Here is a 21,080-nt window from a genome sequence, read left to right on the forward strand (position 1 = left end):
AATAAGTAAAAACGACCATGTATCCGTGTGGCTATTTAAAAGTTCTGATGATGGAAACTATAATCAGTTTGTACGACCTAATGGCGTTATTTACACTGGACAACAAATTTTTACAAAAGTCATGTTACTGAAATAAAATTAGTCAATTCTTATCAATTTTTATGTGCTGAACACGAATATGACAGTCAAATTGCAAAATTGGCTCTAGTTTTTTTGTAATCTGCAAGAAATTAATGTTTACATAACGAAATGCATTCCAATAGTAAAAGGTCAACTGTAATAGCCTACCTATAAAAAATCAAGTCATTGACTACATCTTAGATTTCTTCGCCTGTCTCTTGTACAGCTGTTCGGGAGCATCTCTGAGGAGTGTCCAGCAGTAGTCAGCCAGCATTGTAGTGGACCATTTTCCCTGGTATCTTTGTTCCATTGTTGCGATATCTTGATGAAAACGTTCGCCGTGTTCATCACTAACAATACCACAGTTGCTAGGAAAGAAATCCAAATGGGAATGAAGGAAGTGAATCTTTAGAGACATATTGCAGCCAAGTTTCTTATACTTCATCAACATGTCTTCTACTAGTTCCTTATAGTTTTCTGCCCTAACATTTCCGAGGAAGTTTGTAGAAACTAGGTGAAAAGGATTCCATGCTTGTTTCGCGTCACCTTCCAGCAAGTTGTTGAACCGGTCATCTTTGAAAAGCTCTCGAATCTGAGGACCCACAAAAACTCCCTCTTTAATCTTTGCTTCGCTGAGTCGAGGGAATTTTTCATGCAGGTATCGGAATGCTGGCAAAGTCCGGTCAATGGCTTTCACGAAGTTCTTCATCAAACCTAGTTTGATGTGAAGGGGTGGTAGCAAGATTTTCTGAGCCTCAACCAGAGCTGGGTGTTGGATATTCTTCTCTCCAATGGCTACATTCTGCCTGTGAGTCCATTCCTTCCTCATGTAGTGCATTTCCCTTGCTCGGCTATCCCACTCGCATAAGAAACACATGTATTTTGTATATCCTTGCTGCAGTCCCATTAAAAGGGCAACTACCTTCAAATCACCACAGAGGTGCCAGCTGTACTTGTTATACTCAATGGAATTCAGTAGCTGCCTTAAGTTATCGTATGTCTCTTTCATGTGGACAGCATACGCTACTGGAATAGATGGAAGAATGTTTCCATTGTGCAAAAGCACAGCCTTGAGACTCAGTTTCGAAGAGTCCACAAATAGTCTCCATTCTTGTGGGTCATGAGTGATTTTTAAAGCATTCATGAGGCCCTCAATATCGGAACAGAATATCAGATTACTTTCCTTTCTGAAGAAAGGCTCCAATTGCTGGTGGCGCTTTCGATATGCAGTAATTGTGACATCTTCTTCTAGAAGATTCCATTGTTGGAGTCTTGATCCTAGCAATTCTGCCTTGTTCTTTGATAAGTCCAAATCACGAATCAGGTCATTTAGTTCTTCCTGTGTTATTCTGTGTGGGGTTGATGATGCACCACAGTGAAAATCTGGATCACTGCATGCTGATGGACCAGGAGAAGAACAGGTCGACTCACCTTTGTCTTCGTCAGATGAATCAAGAGAATATTCTGCTGGAGGTTCTGGAATAGGAAGTCCCTCACCATGTGGAACTGGTCTCAATGCAGACGGAATGTTTGGGTAGACTATTCTCGACTTCTTTCGCTTCGTTATTCCGCCGGAAAGAGGAGGAACCAAGCAGAAGTAACAGTCATTTAGGTGGTTGCTTGGCTCTCTCCACACCATTGGGACTGCAAACGGCATTGATGACCTTTTGCAATTCAACCACTGTGAAAGCTGTGTTGTACATGTAGCACAGCATATATGCGGAGCCCAAGGCTTGTCTTGGTCACCAACCTTGCATCCGAAGTAAAGATGATATGCCTTCTTCACTTGAGAATTGATACTTTTCTTCTGGTTGGCAAATGTCACTTCCCCACAAATATAGCAAAAATTGTCCGCGGTATTAACACACTTTCGAGGCATTACTGTTCTTTATTGTACGTAAATGGATAAAATAATAAGTTTTATGTAACAGTAGCTTGAACTGTCTCGCACAACGTCTAAAATATTTTAAATGCTGAACCTATCTGATTGGGCTTTATATAGTACACTGCTTACGTCAGCTTCAGCAGCCGCCTGGCATTAGTATAATAGGCCTACACATGTATAGTACACTGCTGACGTCAACTTACTTCAGCAGCCGCATGGCATTAGTATTGCATTGCATCAGAAAATGATGCAATCAGCTGTGGATGATGTGAGCATGATGGTATTATGCAATGTTACATCATTATTCCGGATGTTGCTGCAGTCCTACTGGAGAAATTTACACAGTGAAACATAGAAAATGAGGTATATGAATATCTTCAAAACGAGAGCCAATACAAATTTTTCACGGTTATATTCGTGTTCGGCACACCAAAATACTACAGATTAGGGCCTTTTCAAGTCAGTAATGATTTCACTGTTGACCAGTGTTATCGCACAGAATCTCTCCATGAAGAAATGAAAAATCTTGCCTTAAAATATACTGATGATGCTGAACAATTACTGAGTAATTGCTTTACAACTCCGTCAGTTGCTGCTCCTTTTGCTAGAGAGAAAAATTCGTGGAAACCAACTCGGTTTGCTTTTCTTAATGATATAATATCGAGTTGTGTCGAATACGGACAAGGTAGATTATGGAAGAGTAAATACAATCACAGAGATGTTATCTCGATTGATATGGTTGCATGTTATCCCGGAAGTTTTCTTGGTATGAGAGAGTGTTCTGTGTATTTTAAATGATTTGGTCACCCCACACACGAAATGACCATAGTATCGACAAACGGACCATTATCGGATTTTGACCTGACTGGATTCGCTTGCATCGAGTCATTTAAGTTTGCCGAAAATTTTCATTCAATTTGTTATATCTGGTATGGCAAACATTTTTCAGACAAAGAATGTGGGCACCAACAGTATTATTACGATATATGCTCGATGTAAAGATACTGATATTTCTGAAAGTAAGTGAAGCAATTATATCATATCATATCGTCCGTAGAAAGAAGTTTGGTTACCACAACAAAAGAAATATTCCGATGATGAAAATCCTGATACAACCGATTATGAAAATAAAATCGCAAAAGATCTCGGCAGAAAAAAATTGGTAAATTCACCCAATTAGGATGATATGAGCATAAACGACATTGAACAAGACTGATTATAGATGATGCTGAGTTAGATTTTATAATTGCTGATACAACGAAAAAATAAAATATTTATAAGTCGAAGCAATGTTAACTTACCGGACGGAACCAAATTAGGTACAATTGTGAGTTATATGGACGGTGAGTCACCACAGTTTACTCATTTAAGATCTTCACTGCTCGCGTGTGTTTCGATAAATATATTATCGAGTATAAATAGAGTTTCTAAGTTTAATGTCAAAGTCGCTACAAATTCGTTTTATATCAATAAAATATATTCAGGATTGTTGGAAAAATTAAATATCGGCACTGATGCATCATGGGGCGAATGAGAATAAAACAAGAAAATATACATGATTATTCTGAATCCGCTTATGTTTCGATTAAAGATATTTATTAAAAGAATAATCAAATATCAAATTTGTCATCAGCACGGTCAATGTATAATCCTGTAGCTAGACATAAAACAGTTTATCTCAATGGGACTGAAGGTTCTGGTAAAACAACTCGTGTGATTGAACTATTTCGGAATTTTGGTATGATTGTTTTAAGCCATACACACAGACTCGCAAGAGAAATGAGAGAAAGAAATATTAAATCATGCACTTATCATAAATGATTTCGATGGAAAGGAGATAAATGGACTCCTGGTCGAATTGGCGAAAAATACATTTTAAAGATTATCGTTTGGGATGAAATATGTTCAGAGTCGTTAAAAACAATGAACAAAAATTTGATTGGTTATTAACAAAAACTACTGCTGTGATAATGTCTGGCGATGATGGTCAACCACCACCTTTTGTTGACTTGTCTCCGCATAAATGGCTGAGGAATTTTTTTGATTATTATGAAGAAATAACTGATGATTATAGAGCACTTGATCCAGAATTAAGAGAGTTTAAGAAATTAATCAGACTACAACCGAATAAAGTTCAGTGTGAAATAATGCGTGAAGTAATTCCAGAAACCCCTATTAAAATGTTTTGGAATTTGTGGAGACCAGATGATTTGATAGTGACAAGTAGAAAGATAGTTCGTGATACACTTCAACAACGATTATTTATGTTACATAAAGAAAAGTTTTCAAATCTACCTGTATCATTATGTTATCGACCGGTTGATACGCGACAGCAGAATACCGACGTAGATATACCAGGATCGTCAGAAGAAAAGAAAAAACTCTTGTACTAAATGATATTGTTTTAGTTCCTGTCAATGTTGTTGAAGAAATGGACAAATCTCCGTGGACGTTAGGATACGCGATGACAATGCACTCATATCAGCGGTCAACCATCTCTGATACTCTAGTTTGGATCGCCGATGATCGTATCGAATGGTCAAATTTAGTTTATCTCGCAGTGTCTAGAGTTAGAAAAATATATCAATTGCGGAGGGGTATCATAGACTTTACAAAAACCAATTGCGATGTTATTGACAATGATATAATAAAAACATTAGTTAGATATAAACAGTGTGACGAAAAATATAAGCGCGAATTTGACCTTGATGCTGAATTTATAATGATGCTGAAACAACAACAAAATAATCATTGTGCGAGCTGTAATACAATAAAGTAATGTGGAGCAATATTCTTAATGATCCAAGACAATTTACCGTAGACAGAATTAATAGTAAGTTTGGTCATACACGCAAAAATGTAATGCTGACCTGTGTTGAATGCAACCGACGTCGAAGTGCTAGTTTACAACAGTGCATCGTGTTAATTGTGTGTCTTCAGGAATTACTTTTAATTGTTCACGTACAAATCCACGTTGAGGAGCAGTTGAATCTAATCTGTAGATTCCAGGTCTACCCGTAGATCTTACCACGCTTGATATTGTATGTGTCGCTCACTCCAAAAAGGATCAATCGCTCTCTTTTCACCACCTTCAAGTTCACCAGGTTCATATAAATATCTGACAGTAACATTACCTTATACTTGTTGTTTTGAAAAATCATGTCGTTGTATTGGTATATTTTTTCTTTTCTTTTTTTTTTGTAATTGCATTAAAAGTTTTCATAGAAGTTGTTCGAGTAATTTCACTATTTAATGCAGCTATCACACTTGGTAATCTTGCAACCCATTCACGAGATCTCGTATCTTGAATTATTGATATCCAAATAACCGCTCAGCAAGTGTTCGATTAAATCGTTCAACAATTGCCTGATCACGATGTATTGCAGTATGTCCTCGTCTGATTTCGACATTGTTTTTTCATCAGAGATGATACTACACCAAGAAATTCCTGCCAGGATCAACTTGTAATAGTTATAGCCATCGTTAGGGTCCTCGTTGATAAATTCGTTCAAAAGCAGATACAACTTCAGTTGCTGTTTTAGCTGATAGTGACTCTGCTTCTTTATATCTACTTGCAACGTCAACAACAGTTAATGCGTATTTGTATGTCAATTGACGTCTTCCAATATTGTTAGTATCGTGTGGTAAAAATAAACTATCCGCCTGATGAACTTCATTAGGAATGCTGACATCAAAACGTGCATGCTGAATTCGTTTAGGTGGTGGTAGTTAAATTTGCCATATTGCCTGTCGTGCTAACAATTTTTCAGCAGTAGAACGTGTAACATTTGCTGCTTCAGGAAGTTTACTAATTGCTGCTCTAACTCTCCAATATCCCCTTGGGCTATAATAAATTGATTCCATTATTTTAATAATTGATTAATTAATTACCAGCCCTTAATGCTAGTTTACCTTTCATCGCGGATCTAACCAACATTAATGTAGCAATATCACCACCATCCTTACGTTGAATTTTAGGTAAAAAGGAAAAAAAAATCTGTTATATATTGCACATTTTCCACGATATGCTATTTTTCCTTTTCTATTTTTTTTTTTTTTTTTTTTTTTTTTTTGTAACCGTGGCTAATTCAGTAGTTGGAGTTTTAACTCTACAACGTAAATAATATAGATTCATGTATATTTATAATATGGATGTAACTGATTTCTCAGCGACACGAAAGCAAGAGCCAGTAAAACATATTTCAGCATTACTGAATTCTATCAGAATGATTGTAATAGGACCGTCTATAAGTGAAAAGACACAATTATTACTTAATTTGATAATGAGATGGTAAAGTGAGTTAAATTATATTTAGTTGTACAATCAGTTGATTATCGGAGATGATACGATGTACTTAAAGATTTTAATGAGAACCAACATTGTTAAATGAAGATGTTGGCGACATTATTCATTTGATAACCGATATTGATGAAGCACCGTCCGTAGATGAACAAGGTGGATTTATTAATAATCTCGTAGTATACGATGACGTAATGCTGGATAAACAATCAAATCCAGCTAGAATATTTTCCAGAGGCAGGCATAAAAATACAGATGTAATTTATGTCACTCAACGATATACACAAATACCAAAAGTGATCAGATATAACTTTAATATTTTAGTTGTATTTAACAGAGTTGATACACATGCCCTAAGAAATATTCATCCTATGATAATAAGAATAACCTTTTGAGCCAATCATATTTCGGGGTTGACGTTAGTGCCGCCTATTTTGAAAATAGAGATGCATGTATACGATTTGTTGTGCAGTGAAGAAGACAATGTATAATACTTGCATGGAAAAGGATTCCTAAAGTTGAATCGAGTTAATGGTAAGTAAAAACTTACTTTTGCATCTACCGCTGTTCTGTAATTCAAGAAGGGGTGCACCACAGAGTTGAAAACATTGTCCATATCGCTCTTGTCACCGGTTTTCAGATGAGCGCGGAAGTATCCACAAAGGTAAACTTCGCGAAAATCGCACGTTTCAGAGCCCGTAACTTCAGTTTGGTACAACGCAGAAAAGTCAATGATGGCTTGATGGATAGAAAAATATCTCAGGAATAAAACAAGCCATATTGTATGGACGTATGCCTTTAAAGACGGAAATAGCAGAAGGAAATCGAGGGTCATAGGTGGAGCGAAGTATTTGGAAGTTCCGTACCTTCTCCCTTATGTATTATGATAGAGAGGGTCCTATGTCAGAACGGGTCATCGGGGTAATCTAAGGTATTTTTGTCACTGTATGATTTTTTTTTCCTTTAGATTATTATTTTTGTTCTTAACATCAAGCTCGCGTCGAGCACCTGTGGGTGTAGATAGGGATATTATATCGGAACCTTGGTTAGCGAAGATGGGGACGTGGTGCACTGAACCGTTCTGTACCTCGTCCTCACATGCTCAGAAATCTCCTGCATATACAAATTTATAACGGTGAAAATACAAAACAGTTTCCCAACGTTTTGAGCCGAAGAAACCCTTCGTCAGGGGAATAAACAGTGAACATTTTTAAAATAGACACAATTCGTTAAAGCCAATAGAAATTCTCGACTTGGTTCACTGAACGGGAAATATACAAAGGATGCAAAATAAAGGTGAAACAAGGCATGAACATATATAAACAGTATTCAAATGGTAAACAACATATCGGTTTCATGCTGTACAAGTTCAAATTGCATAACAATAGTCAACTTATAATGCCTATCACGTAGAATATCACAATGTTTTTGACCTCATTCCAGGCTCAGAACAAAGGACAGTCACCACGCGTGACGAAACATTCGACGCCATCCACAAAATGCAAATTATATTCCGGTTAAGTTAGGCATGAAGGTACTCAAAAGAGATGGCAAGGGCGTAGGACCATAATAATAATAATAACAATAAGAAGAATAATAACATTTTAAGATTTACTGAATAATTACTGGGGCAAATATTATCCAAAAAATGCCGTTGCTTAGTATATATATATATATATATATATATATATATATATATATATATATATATATATATATATATATATGTGTGTGTGTGTGTGTGTGTGTGTGTGTGTGTGTGTGTGTGCCGAACGATATGCGAAACAAGTATAGCAATAAACTACAGAAAGCAGATAAAAGGTGAGAAAGTGACACGGAGAGGAAGATAGCACACTAACAACATATGCACTAAAACAACTCATTTATGTAGGACATGCATCATAAGCATACATGAACAGCACCCTTTATCGTAAAGGGAATAATAATATGCACTCCAAGTTGACCTCAAGAGCAAACGTCACTGGTTCCAAACACAAGTAAAATTCTGGTGCTGGGGGGTACGAATCAACAACCTAAATTTGGAAAAATTGTGGAAGCAAAAGAGGGGAAAATGTCAAAATAGAAATAGAAAGACGTCGTTCTACATTTTGTGAGGGTCTTATCAAGTTTTCTGTATTTAGGGAAAAGGCCCAATAGAAATCGGGAGGGACGGGGCAAGATTTCATATCAGACAATACGTGGGTGCAGATGCAGATGGAAAGCTCCAACCAACTTTATATACTAGGAGGCGCTGCAGGGAGGCGACAAATAGGATTTTGCAGGAGGATTAAATATGAATAGAATTTATGTTAGGAGCATCGTAAACTGTTCAGAGGAAGACTGCAATCGAAAGTCACACCACCATGCACTCACACTTGCTTGAGTTGTTAGCACGAGAAATTCTAAGTGACTTAATGATAATCACGATGAATTCGCGTTGAAGGATTAACTTATATCAGCAATAATACAAGGTTGTAACAATCGCAAAAAAGGTACTGTACAACTGTTGTAAGGAAAAATAAAACTTGGAGAATTATGCACGATTAATTAATGGATATTACACCCAAGATTTTGCGACTTAGTAATATTACTGATTCTGACGTGATCCGATAATAGTGTCGGAAATACAGTTCGGATGTATCTGCTCGAACAAGGTGTATCCTGAATGATTCCACATGGATAATGTTAAGGTAATGACAAACACGAAATTCTTTTGTACCTGATTTCACTTACGCTACTCGAAACTGGATGCTATTGGTGTATTGTAGGTCACCAAGAATGTAATTGTGCGTGACAGTTCTGGACACAAAGGTAATGTTTCTGGCACAACAACAATGACTCTGATTTTATTACGGTGAATTTTAACGCGCACATCCAAGAACACCTGACAGCATGTAGTATTCTTGGCGCTTGGGTGAAATACCCAAAAGAGGTCGTTAAAAAAAAATGTCCCAAAGTCGCGTTTAGATATAATTAAGTACAGGTATAACACGCACAGAAATCAGCAAGGAACGATACAGATGTAAAATATATTCATCTCATCGACGTAGACTCTGTGTGTGTGTGTGTGTGTGTGTGATTTGGATTTTTAGCGTAGCTTTAACAATTTTTCAGTCATATCGCTACGATGTCAACACTGTAGCAGTTTATAGTGATGTCTAGCACTGGGGCATCATGCCACAGACATGTAGCATGATGTCCCACCCAGTCACATTATCCTGATACCAGGCCGACCAGTCCTAACACTAACCTGTTAATGCTGAACGCCAAGCGAGGCAGCTGTTAGTACCATTTTTATAAGCCTTTGGTATGACTCAGCCGGGGTTCGAACCCAGACCTCCCGCATCCGCACACACACACACACACAAAAACAACAGGAGCTGTCAAAAAATTGAAATCCATAAATGACTGGTCGTCAAAATTTCTTCAATTTTTTCCTATGTACGGTAATTTCGAGTAAATTATCTCTGTGAATTTGGATACACATCTCTTTGTGATTTAATGCCGAATATAAGCACAATCAGGGTGAATCAAAAATGCAAAATGCGTTTTACAATACATTGTTTCAATTTCATTGATATTTGTTCCTAAAAACTAAGTAGCAAATTAAAACTTGACACCATACTTAACAACAGTTAGGCTAGATGGAGAAGGGTTGGGTTGGGTCGCATTTATAAAAATGTAGGTTGGTGCTGAAATCGCCGAGGTAGCAGCCCAGTAGTTTATACCTCGCAAGCTGGTGATCAGTCCTATTAAAGTTACATATATTGTGTTTGATAAGTGATGAGTTTGCTATATGGTTTTCCGATTTTGGACAAAAGTTGATATGAAGTTACAGTGTAATATATTTTCGAGCCATGAGAACTACGTCATAAAGTATCGGTATTACTTCCGTCGCGTTGGCAACGCATCTTCCGGTTTGGATTACGTGTCTGACCCACTTAATTTAAAACGTACTTTCAGGCAAAGCGCATCAGCTAAACTGTTCAAAAATATCTTAGAAAATGGTAAAAACGTTGCACTTTCTAAAAATATACGTGTATTAGGCCGAATAAGAGGATAAAATGCAATTTATATATTTCTTCGTGCCTTTAATCATCATCATCATCATCATCATCATCATCATCATCTGTCCCTTAACCCAAGAGATCGAAGGGGCACTACATATGACTTTAAACCCAGTTCTCTCCATATGTCCCTGTTCTCCACTGCTCTTTGGGAAACTCAAACTCCCATACCTGTCCACTCCTAGATGTTGTCCTTCCACCTTTTTTTCTCTCTGCCTCTTCCTAATGTGGGTATGTGAGAAAGCTTGCCAGTAGCTTCTCGTGGGTTGGTGGTTCTTCTCGGGGTTTTCCTGGGTTCTTCCTCCACCATTAATACTGGCCGCCATGTATAGCCTATCGTGTGCTGAAAAATGGCGTTAAACCCCACAACAACAACAACTCTGCCTCTTCTTCTGCATCCTCGCACTGCGCCTTGCAAGTGCTTTTTTTAACAGTGGTCAAGGGCTCGTCGAATTTTGTTGTGGACCTCTTTGTTGGTTATATGGTCAATGTATGAGATGCCCAAGATCTTCCGGATGCATCACATTTCAAAGGTTTGGATCCTTCTTTGTAGATCTGGTGTGAGGTTCCTTGTTTCACAAGCATACATTAAAATAGATATGACAATCAAGCGCATTAACCTTATTTTGGAATCAAGAGTAATGTTGGTATCTTTCCATACCTACATTACTCTTGATTCAAAAATAAGGATGATGTTGGTCTCTTTCCATTAGCTGCCTCGCTTGGCGCTCAGCATTAAGAGGTTAGTGTTAGGACTGGTCGGCCTGTTGTCAGGATAATGTGACTGGCTGGGACGTCATGCTACATGTCTGCGGCATAATGCCCCAGTGCTATACATCACTAGAAACTGCCATACTGTAGACATCGTAGCAATATGACTGAAAAATTGTTAAAACGACGTTAACAATCCAAATCACACACATCACACACATACTTATCTTTCCATATTGGTCTCAACCTTGTTATTGCTGCTGTTGTCTGGGCAATCCTGCAAGTAGTTCTGTTTTGGAGGAGCCCTCATCTGTGATAATTGATCCCAAGTACTTGAAGCTTGTGACTCTTTCCAGCTTCTGTCCATTGACTTTTATTTCTGCACTGATGCCATTGGTGTTGTTTGTCATCAATTTTGGATTGTTTCGGCGCTAATCTCCATAGCATTTGTGGTGGAGGTTGTGTCGAGGCGCTCAATCAAGTTAGCCAGTTCTTTTCATCTCTTCCTAACCCATCAATATCATCTGCGAAGCGAAGGTTGGTGATTGTTCTTCTTCCGATGCTGACAGTGCCCTTGTGGTTATGCAAGGCATCTTCCATGACCATTTCCAGGAAAATGTTGAAGAGTGTAGGTGACAGTATACATCCATGTCTGACTCCAACTGTTGTTCGGAACCAATCTCCTCTGCTACATTGATGAGGACAGCGCTGGTGGCTTTGTCATATAGGTGCTCAACAGCCCGCACCAGGTCTGAGCTGACGTTTTACTTCTTCATAGTTGCCCATAAGGCCGCATGTCATACCCTATCAAAGGCCTTTTTAAAATCTATAAAAACGTGGTATAGATTATAGGGTTTGCTGATGCTGAAGGTATTTCTCGCAAAGGAATTTGTGATTGAAGATTTGTTCTGCGGTGCTCCTTCCTGCTCGGAAGCCTTCCTGCTCTTCAGCAATAATTTTATCTGCTTGAGGCTTTAGTTTATGGAGAACTATCTTCAGCATGACTTTGCTCGGGTGACTTATCAGACTGATGGTTCTGAAGGTTTTGCACAGCTGTAGGTTTCATTTTTGGGCGCACAATGACCAACGATTGAGTCTGTGTGGTGGGCCATTCTCCTGTCTGCCATATCTTGTTGCAGATAGTTGTTAGGACTGTGACTATCTCTTCTCCTCCTGATTGAATGAGCTCTGCTGGTATGTTGTCAACGCCGTCTAACTTTCCTTTCTTTAGTGACCTAACTGCAGTTTCTACTTCCTCACGAAGAATGGGGTTGTCATCAATTTTGTCTGCCTGAGGGCAATTTAGTACTGCTGTATCTCCTTGGGTTTTATGATTGTACAATTCTGAGCACTATTATGTGCATCGCTTGATGATCTCTTGATCTTCTGCGAGGCATCTTCCTGATTTGTCTTGAATGGTGGCAGTTTTCCTTTGTTTATGGGTTTTGAGATCTTTCACCAGTTGATATGCCATGTTATTGTCATTTCTGCTTACAGTCTTCGATTTCGCAGCATTGTCTTTCTATCCAGGATTTATTTGAATTCTTCATGCTTTTCCTGATCACGTTGTTTACCTCTCTGTCTTTTTATAGCTCCTTCACGGTCTCATTTTCCCTTTTTCAGTTCTCTTCTTTTGCTAGATAGTTAAAGGACGTCTGTTGTGACCCAGATTTTCTTTGTTCGATAATATTTGCCAATCATCTCGCTAGCTGTGCTAGTCACACCTGCGTTGAATGTGGTTTCTAAGGACTCTAGGTCGATATCTTGACTGACCAGGGTTATCAAAGGTGCAGATTTACCAGCTATCATTGCTTGGGAGGCTTCTGCGATGTTTTGGAGCGTTAATTTATTCTTGGTTGGTTAAGAGTTCGATTATTTTCAGAAGGAGGCCTTTAATCACTTTAAAATGCGCGCTAAACTTAAAATAATGTCAGATACGCAAAACTTGGTGCTTTCTTTTTACTTCATATAAAAACCAATAATTTCATGCAAGACGTTGTGACTTTAACACGGGTATGATGCGAAAAGGAATTGTTTTGTTCTCCGGGCCTAATGTTAATTTTCAAAAGCATATATGAATTATCCCCTCCTTCTTGCGCATAGCTAATTAAATGGAAGCAAAAGAATTTGATGTCCCTTTTATCAGACCAAAATAGCCATTAGTATGCTTTGAATACCTTAAAATAAATGTTCTCATGGAGAACTTGCTTATGAAAGTATAACGTAATCGGGAACCATTCTAATTTATAAAATCATTTAAAGATATTTTACTGAAACCAATATTTGTTAGAAACACTCTTACCTTATATTTGTATAATAAGATGAAACCACGCTGATATTTGTGGAAAAAAAACGTTATTCGACTTAATTAAATTCAACTGACCTTTAGACTTATACCATTACGATAAAGCTCTAAAAGATCTCTTAAAAATGAATTAAGATCATTTATTGTAGACTGAATAAAAATCTGTTCCAAAAAAAGGAAGATATGATCAATATTTGGTAGCTTCCATTTACAATTTCCATACAGGTTTATTATAAGCCAATATTTTGAAGCATGTATAAATGTAAAACCTTTTATCATCTTATCATCACGGTTGCATTTTAGTACAATAACGACTTATATTTTTTCTTTTGCCCATTCCATAGACACGTATATGGGTGTATTTAGTTTCATGATGGGCTTGGTATAGTTAACAAAGCTGAGACATTTTTGGCTCGCACGAGTTCTCATAACTGGATTCTTTCCAACTTGTGCAAGAAAGCGTTTGTTCTGCTGTAATCGTACATTTTCCTTTTTTTAATCCTAGTGCAAGAATTAACAATTTTTGGACCCATTTCCCTAGCTACGGTTAAAAGATGGAAGTGTGGATTATTATTAACTTCACTTTTATTAGCGAGGCTTGGGCTCGGCCAATGTGAGTACGTGAAAAAGCTCGCCACTCGCTTCCTGTGAGACGGTGGGTCGGGATTTTACTGGGTTCTTCCTCCACCATTTATAATGGCCATCATGTATAGCCTATCATGTGCTGAAAAATGGTGTTAAACTCATAACACTAACAACAATAACTACTGCTACTTTTATTTGTCTGGAAAAGTAATTTAAAACGACAACAAGACGATACCGTTTTGTAATACTGGAACCGAGGTCTCACTGACCAACATTGTCATCCCTGGAAATATTTTCACTATTACATTTGACATGACATTCAATTGTACATTGTATCTGCATTCAATTTTAACTTAATCAGTGACCGGAGACATAGTACAAGAACAGAAGATCAGACTTAATCCTCCACCTATATCATTGTTTCATGATTATTTTAGGTCCATTAACGAGTTTAGCCTGACGTATTTAAGTAATGATTTTTTTAATTAACATTGCTGTCATTTACACTGTATTCTCTCTCTCTCTCTCTCTCTCTCTCTCTCAGCAAGTCTGAGTCATGCCGCATGTAAACATGTAAAAAGTTCATCTTGTAATAATGTTTTAACATGATGTATCCATGTATGCATATGTGCCCGTTTGCTAAAAACTACACACATTGAGTAACGAAGTATTACTGAATTTCAGTGTGATTCTTTTCTGTTATTATTGTCATATATTTGTCTGTCTATCCATCCTGGTAAAATTCCGGCAAAGAAATATAGACAACCGTAATGTTAAATTATTATACAGTCCCATAGAAACTCAAACATAATGTTAAATTTCCATAGGGGCCACACACTGCTAATGTTAAATTCCTGTTGAGAGCAATTAACGCAGAGAGTTGCCGTAAATGTTAATTCCTATAACCGCCATAGAGGCCTAAACGCAATGTTAAATTTTAATAGGGGACCATAGCGTCAATGTTAAATTTGAATAGGGGACCATAGCGTCGTCCGTTATTTTAAATTCACGTGGAGGACCAGACAAGAATGACCCTTTTTGACTTTGCTTTCATAACTGTTCCAAACGATAGTGTTAAATCACAGTAAGCACCATACCAATCTAGACATGCTTTTCAATTCCCATTACCGCCATAATGACCAAAAGGTCAGCGTTAAATCCCCATAGACTCGATATTGCCCTAAACGCGCATTTGAAATTCTCCGATTTGCCTCAGTTCTTAACTCACAAAACAGCCATATATACTCCCTTAACTACTAGTTTTAAAAAAAGCTATGTGCATACCGTTTGTCAAGAGCTGATAGAAAAAATAAATGACTGAGGGGTATAACTGAAACTGTAACTGCGTATCAAACTATTATTAGAATTCTTAACACTCGTCTGCTCTTCTCCAGTTTCATTGTTCACAGATTAAGTGTAGTTAGTGTAGTAGTTACAGCGTATAAATTCTTTGCCTCTATTTCTGGCAGATTTCCAAATGTGTATATAAGTATACTTCTCGGTGTATCGTATATAAACAGTTGAGTGATTTTCGTCACAATATAGACTATATGGAACCAAAAGCACATTTCCCTATTTGTTGGAGAAATGCGTCGCTCTTTATGAGTCAGCAATATTAAGTGGGTGACACAATGCTACTGTTCAAAGAAGACGGACGATTCAGATCGGAATGACCGTGCTATCGTCATTTGGTATGTATGTCAAGGAGTCGCTTACATATTTATAGGTCCAGTGTAATCAAATCGCGTACATATTTATGGGAACTGAGTAATCGATTGCTGTTTGGGGTTTTTTTTATCACTCTAAAGGATATAATGAACTCCTTCTTACAGGTAAGCTGGAATTTGTAATGGTTTAGTATAGATGACACATATTTTCCTTCCTTTTTAAATCGCAGATGAAGCTTACGGACGTTCTTGCAAACTATGTAGACATTTCCATTCGATCAATATTAGCAGGTTCATATTAATTTGAGATATTTGACTAGTTTCGCCATCGATCCAAACAATCAGTAGGCCTACTCATCTAGCTAGTCGTATGGGAAACAGAAAGTTGTTGTGCACTACTTGACCCATTACTCAGGACACGCATTTCTCCTTCCATGTAAACATCTGACTATAACTTTAACGTCGAACGTAGGCGTACAAAAGTGCAACATCGGCGCCAACCCTCCAACCCACCGCATTGGGATGGATTTAGGATTCAAAACTGTTGGCTGTCATCTGCTTATCCACACGACACACCACACCTAACTCAATCGATGTGATGGTGTTCAGATTACATTGTATAGTCCATATTACCAGTTAAAAATATGATGTGACCTTTGACCCCGACCCCTGGATACAGGATTTTTTTTTTTTTTCTTGAAACATAATACCACCACCCCTCCCAAAAATACGATCATCGCATGATTCCAGCCTTCTCATCCTCATATAGCAGAATGCCGGAATTTCGAAACTTTGCTTGTTATCTACTACTCACCATCGACATCATACCAAATAGTACCTTCTTCCAAGGGCCCCGAGTGGCCGAGTGGTCTAAAGTGCTCTCCGTTTCGGATCACTGCCATCTCACCTCTGTCTGCGTGTGTTCGAGTCCAAAGCTCGGCTAGCGTGGGTACGTGGGATAGCCTGCCAGTAGATTCTCGTGGGTCGGTGGTACTTCCCTGGGTTTACCAGGATTCTTCCTCCACCAGTTACACTGGCCGCGATGTATAGCCTATCTTGTGCTGAAAAATGGCGTTAAACCCTAGAACAACAACAACCTTCTTCCTAGGGGCCCCGAGTGGCCGAGTGGTCTAAAGCGCTCTCCGTTACGGATCACTGCCATCTCACCTCTGTCTGCGTGGGTTCGAATCTTGGATTCGGTCAGTGTGGGTATGTGAGAATGCTTGCCAGTAGCTTCTCGTGGGTCGATGGTTCTTTCCAGGGTTTTCCCAGGTTCTTCCTCCACCATTAATACTGGCCGCCATGTATGGCCTATCGTGTGCTGAAAAATGGCGTTAAATCCAATAACAACAACAACCTTCTTCCTATGTTGTTGTAGATGAACTTCAGGGTACAAGGTTAACTGAGAAAAAGACGTGTGAGCGTTACGGACGGATGCACAGACATAACTTAACACAATATATCAGCAACAGTGCGAATATAAAAATACAGACTTTAATGAAAGGTGTAAGAGCAAAACAATGAACAACATTTAAGACCGTAATAATTATGAATTGCATGAACGGGATGTAATGTAAGTAGTTAATGGGGATCTTATAGGGTCTATGGGATTTATCATTAAAAACACCCTTGGGAACATGTAGGGTCTATGTAAATTTAACATGGAGAAAAATCGTGGGAACATATAGGGTCTATGGGAATTAACATGGCCAAAAACCCTGGGACAATATAGGGTCTATGTAAATTTAACATGGACATAAACCCTTGGGACTGTATAGGGTCTATGTAAAATTGAAACAGGGAGGGTCTCTATTTTTTTTTTTTAAAAAAAAATAAAAAATAAAATAAAAAAAGGGGTAGGCAATTCAAAGACTATCTCTTTTCGAGAAATATGGCTGGCCCTGAAAAGGGCCTTTGGGTTTTCTTCTTCTTCTTCTTCTAATTTCTTCTTTTCCTCCACCAAGTTCTTATTTTATCTCCTACACTCTTCTTCTCTTTCTTTTTTTTCTTCTCCTCCTCTTCTTTCTTCTTCTCTTCCTCCTCTTCTTTCTTCCTCTTTTCATTTTCTTCTTCTTTTTCAATCTTTTCGTTCCATTTGCTTATTCTTATTCTTTCCTCTTCATCCTCCTTCTCCTCCTTGATCTCTTTCATGACACCACTAATCTTGTCCTTTGCTTTCCTTAAGTTATTAATTTCCATCTTCACACGATGGGGACTATAGGAATAATGGTCTTCAACCAGTCTTAATGGCATCTGTTCCATTATTCCTAAGTTGTCTAAAACGTCTTGCAAGGTTTGAATTTTGTCGATTTGGTTTGACGCCATCTTCTTTTTATTCTTTGCAGAATGGTTTGAACAAAGAACACTGTGAGTTCTTATAGTGAAAGCGCGGACGTGAAGGAAAACATCCCCCTAAAAAACATAAAATTGATCTTACCTAGATCATGACCCAACAACGCGCGGACGTGAAGGAAAACATCCCCACTTTTCTCATTTCATATAATATAAACCTCAACTATACTCTCCACATACGCTAAGAATCAATAAATAAACCCATAATCTACTATTCACACAAACTTACTTCATCATTTACAAACACAAACACACAATCACATACACTCCCACTATTAATAAAGAGTTAGTGTTTATTTTCACACTACTCTACCTACACACACACTGGCAAATCGATCGTTATTTCTTTTCTAGAGTATTGGGGTAGCCCTGAAAAGGGCTGTTTTGTTTGGAACTTCATGGACACCTGGTTAATGGTGGCACCTTCCAGGCCTGGCGCCACATACGCATCTTATCCCCCAGTTACTTTTTACCTTTTGGGGGGAGAGAGCAGAGGCAGGATATGTCGCTTCAGAATCCCAATTTTCGCTCTCTGGGATTTTGAAATTTTTTCTTCTCTCCTTTTCCTCCTCCTCTTCTTTGTTTCTTCTTTCCTCTTTATATCTTCTTTCTTCTTCTTCTTCTTCTTCTTCTTTATATCTTCTCTCCTCCTCTTCTTTGTTTCTTCTTTCCTCCTCTCTTATCCTTCCCTCCTCGACAATGGCTTCCGCGGCCAGTTCATTTAATATGCGCCTGGCATATTCCAGATGCACATGAAGCTCCAACAGTTTCTCAAGTCTCGTGTTCATTTTTTGGTGTTGATCAATCAACAAGGGTAACTGGACTGCCGAACGAGTTTCAATTTATACTGAAAGCGCGGACGTGATGGAAAACATCCCCCCTAATAACATAAAATTCATCTTACCTAGATCATGACCAAAAAAACAACAACGCGCGGACCTAAAAGAAACACTCACTCACTTTTTATGCTACCCATCACTATTTTAAAAATTTTTTATAAATCACTTCAATAGACTATCCACATACGCAAAGCAATTCAATCTAACTCCAAATATACACCTCAAACACTAAGAAAAGATATCATTTTAATCTACTATCCACACCAACTTACTTGAGCTCTTACAAACACAAACACACCAACACATACACTTTCACTATCAATAAAGAGTTAGTGTTTATTTTCACACTACTCTACCTACACACACACTGGCAAATCGATCGTTACTTCTTTTCTAGAGTATTGGGGTAGCCCTGAAAAGGGCTGTTTTTTTTGTTTGCTATGGCATTCTTTTTTAGTTTCTAAGAATGCGATGTCCTCTGAGGATAGACTTTCTGGCGATAGGTCTGCTTCTTCGGAAAGAGAAGAAGAACTCTTTGGTGTCGATACGGCAATCGACAAAGCCTCTGTCAGGTTCAGGTTGCTGCTGCTGTTGTTGTTGTTGCTGCTGTTGTTGCTGTTTTTGAAGTCTGTACTTCTCTGTCCATTCTTCTTTCTCCCTGTTCACTTCTTCTCTGAAGAGCTCTTCTATCAGGTCTTCAGTGATTTTTAACATTCTCACATTCTCTATTTCTTCTGGCTTCGGTATCAGACTGTGTCTGACCCTATGCAAATTCACGTAGGCTTCGTTGAGCTTAGCTAGTTTGGAGCACATTTTCGTAGGAGGATGAGTCGACAATGGATGGTTAGACTGGAAACAAACCCGGTTCTTAAAGTGAAAGCGCGGACGTGAAGGAAAACATCCCCCACACGGTTTTCGATTCGCAACGTTCAGTGATTGTCATGAGAGGGATAGTAAGAAATGAAAGAGCATCAATTCAACATTCTTATAGCTAAACAAAAAGACAAAAGCATTTTTTCAAAACACAACATTTTTTATTCAAAAATCACTTAACACTAAACAACAACTCTAACATTTTTTAACAATAATCCAACACTATAACATCAAACCATTTTTTTCAAATCACTAACATTTTTTCTCAATGGACAATCTACTTTAAACAAGGCTGACAACGTTGTGAATGAAATTGTGATTTCCACTGTTGGAAATCATTAGGCCATTGATGGACACTACGTTTCCTAGCTTGAGACAAAAGATAAGCATAATGGTCACAAAACCATCGATCTACTTTCACATCATTTCTAGAAGAAGAACGAGGATCAAAATGAGTCACTAAATGTTCTAAGGAATAGCCCAGGCTGCGATGATGCAGAAAATACACACAATATTGTCCACACACCAAGGAATCTGTGCCTTGTAATTTCACGTTATTGAATCGGGTGGTTTGAGCATTTCTTCTCATAAAGTCGATGATATCGTCTTCCAAAGGGGGCAATCCGTACGAATCGAAATATTCCACACATCCTTCTTGAGGAAAGTAGACGGCTACCCAGTGGGTTCCTGGGAGATGACTGTCGTCCGTGTTGATCACGTAAGCTTGATGGTCTTTAGGTTTGCGATGAGGGAGTTCATCTTTAGCACAGACGACAGGATTCCAAGAAGCCGTATACGAACTGTGGTTCAAAAGGTAATAAAGTTCCCAGGTATCCATTGATTTGTGTTTGTTTTCTTCTTCACAGGTAATAATAAGTCGTCAATTCGATCCTGACTTTTTGCTTGAAAATGTCTGACGAATAAACGGTTATTCGTTCTGTTTCCTCACTCTGATTCAGGAGAGCTTCGATACGATGGATCTCTTGAGTGGTTAATGGTGGACAAGAATGTTCACGCAAGTCTTTATACCACTGGTGCAACACGTCTTTGTTCGAGATGAGACTCCAAGCTTCGTCCAGATACTCGTCCAATTTTTCTTCTTGACTCAACATCAGGCATTTATCGTGTTGAATTTGACTGGGATGATCGTTTTGACATCCATAGCAATTTTTCTTGATCAATTCCGTCATTTTGTCGACCAAGTGTTTGGCAAAACAGGAGACTAAATGGGCTTCTTGTTCTGGCCATCTCGATTTCATCATGATCACTTCTTCTTCCACAGTCTCCTCACATTTCATGTCCCAAGTTTCTTCACTAGGTAAAGAGGGATAACAGTCTTCCATGACTTCTAATAATCTAGAATGACTTCTCTCAAA

General features: G+C 38.2%; 1 protein-coding gene across 1 annotated transcript in view; it reads left to right on the top strand.

Annotated features, from left to right (window-relative positions):
* The first annotated feature begins 15,374 nt into the window (after positions 1-15,374).
* Positions 15,375-21,080, top strand: part of LOC149787416 (cytochrome b5-like) — a 46,279-nt gene continuing 40,573 nt past the window's right edge. The window contains exon 1 of the mRNA XM_089978028.1: positions 15,375-15,664. The gene's annotated coding sequence lies outside the window, so the exon portion shown is untranslated. The remainder of the gene's footprint in view (positions 15,665-21,080) is intronic.

Source organism: Sinohyriopsis cumingii, chromosome 12 (genome assembly GCF_028554795.1).
Source record: "Sinohyriopsis cumingii isolate HCF-2022 chromosome 12, ASM2855479v2, whole genome shotgun sequence".
Lineage (NCBI taxonomy): Eukaryota > Metazoa > Mollusca > Bivalvia > Unionida > Unionidae > Sinohyriopsis > Sinohyriopsis cumingii.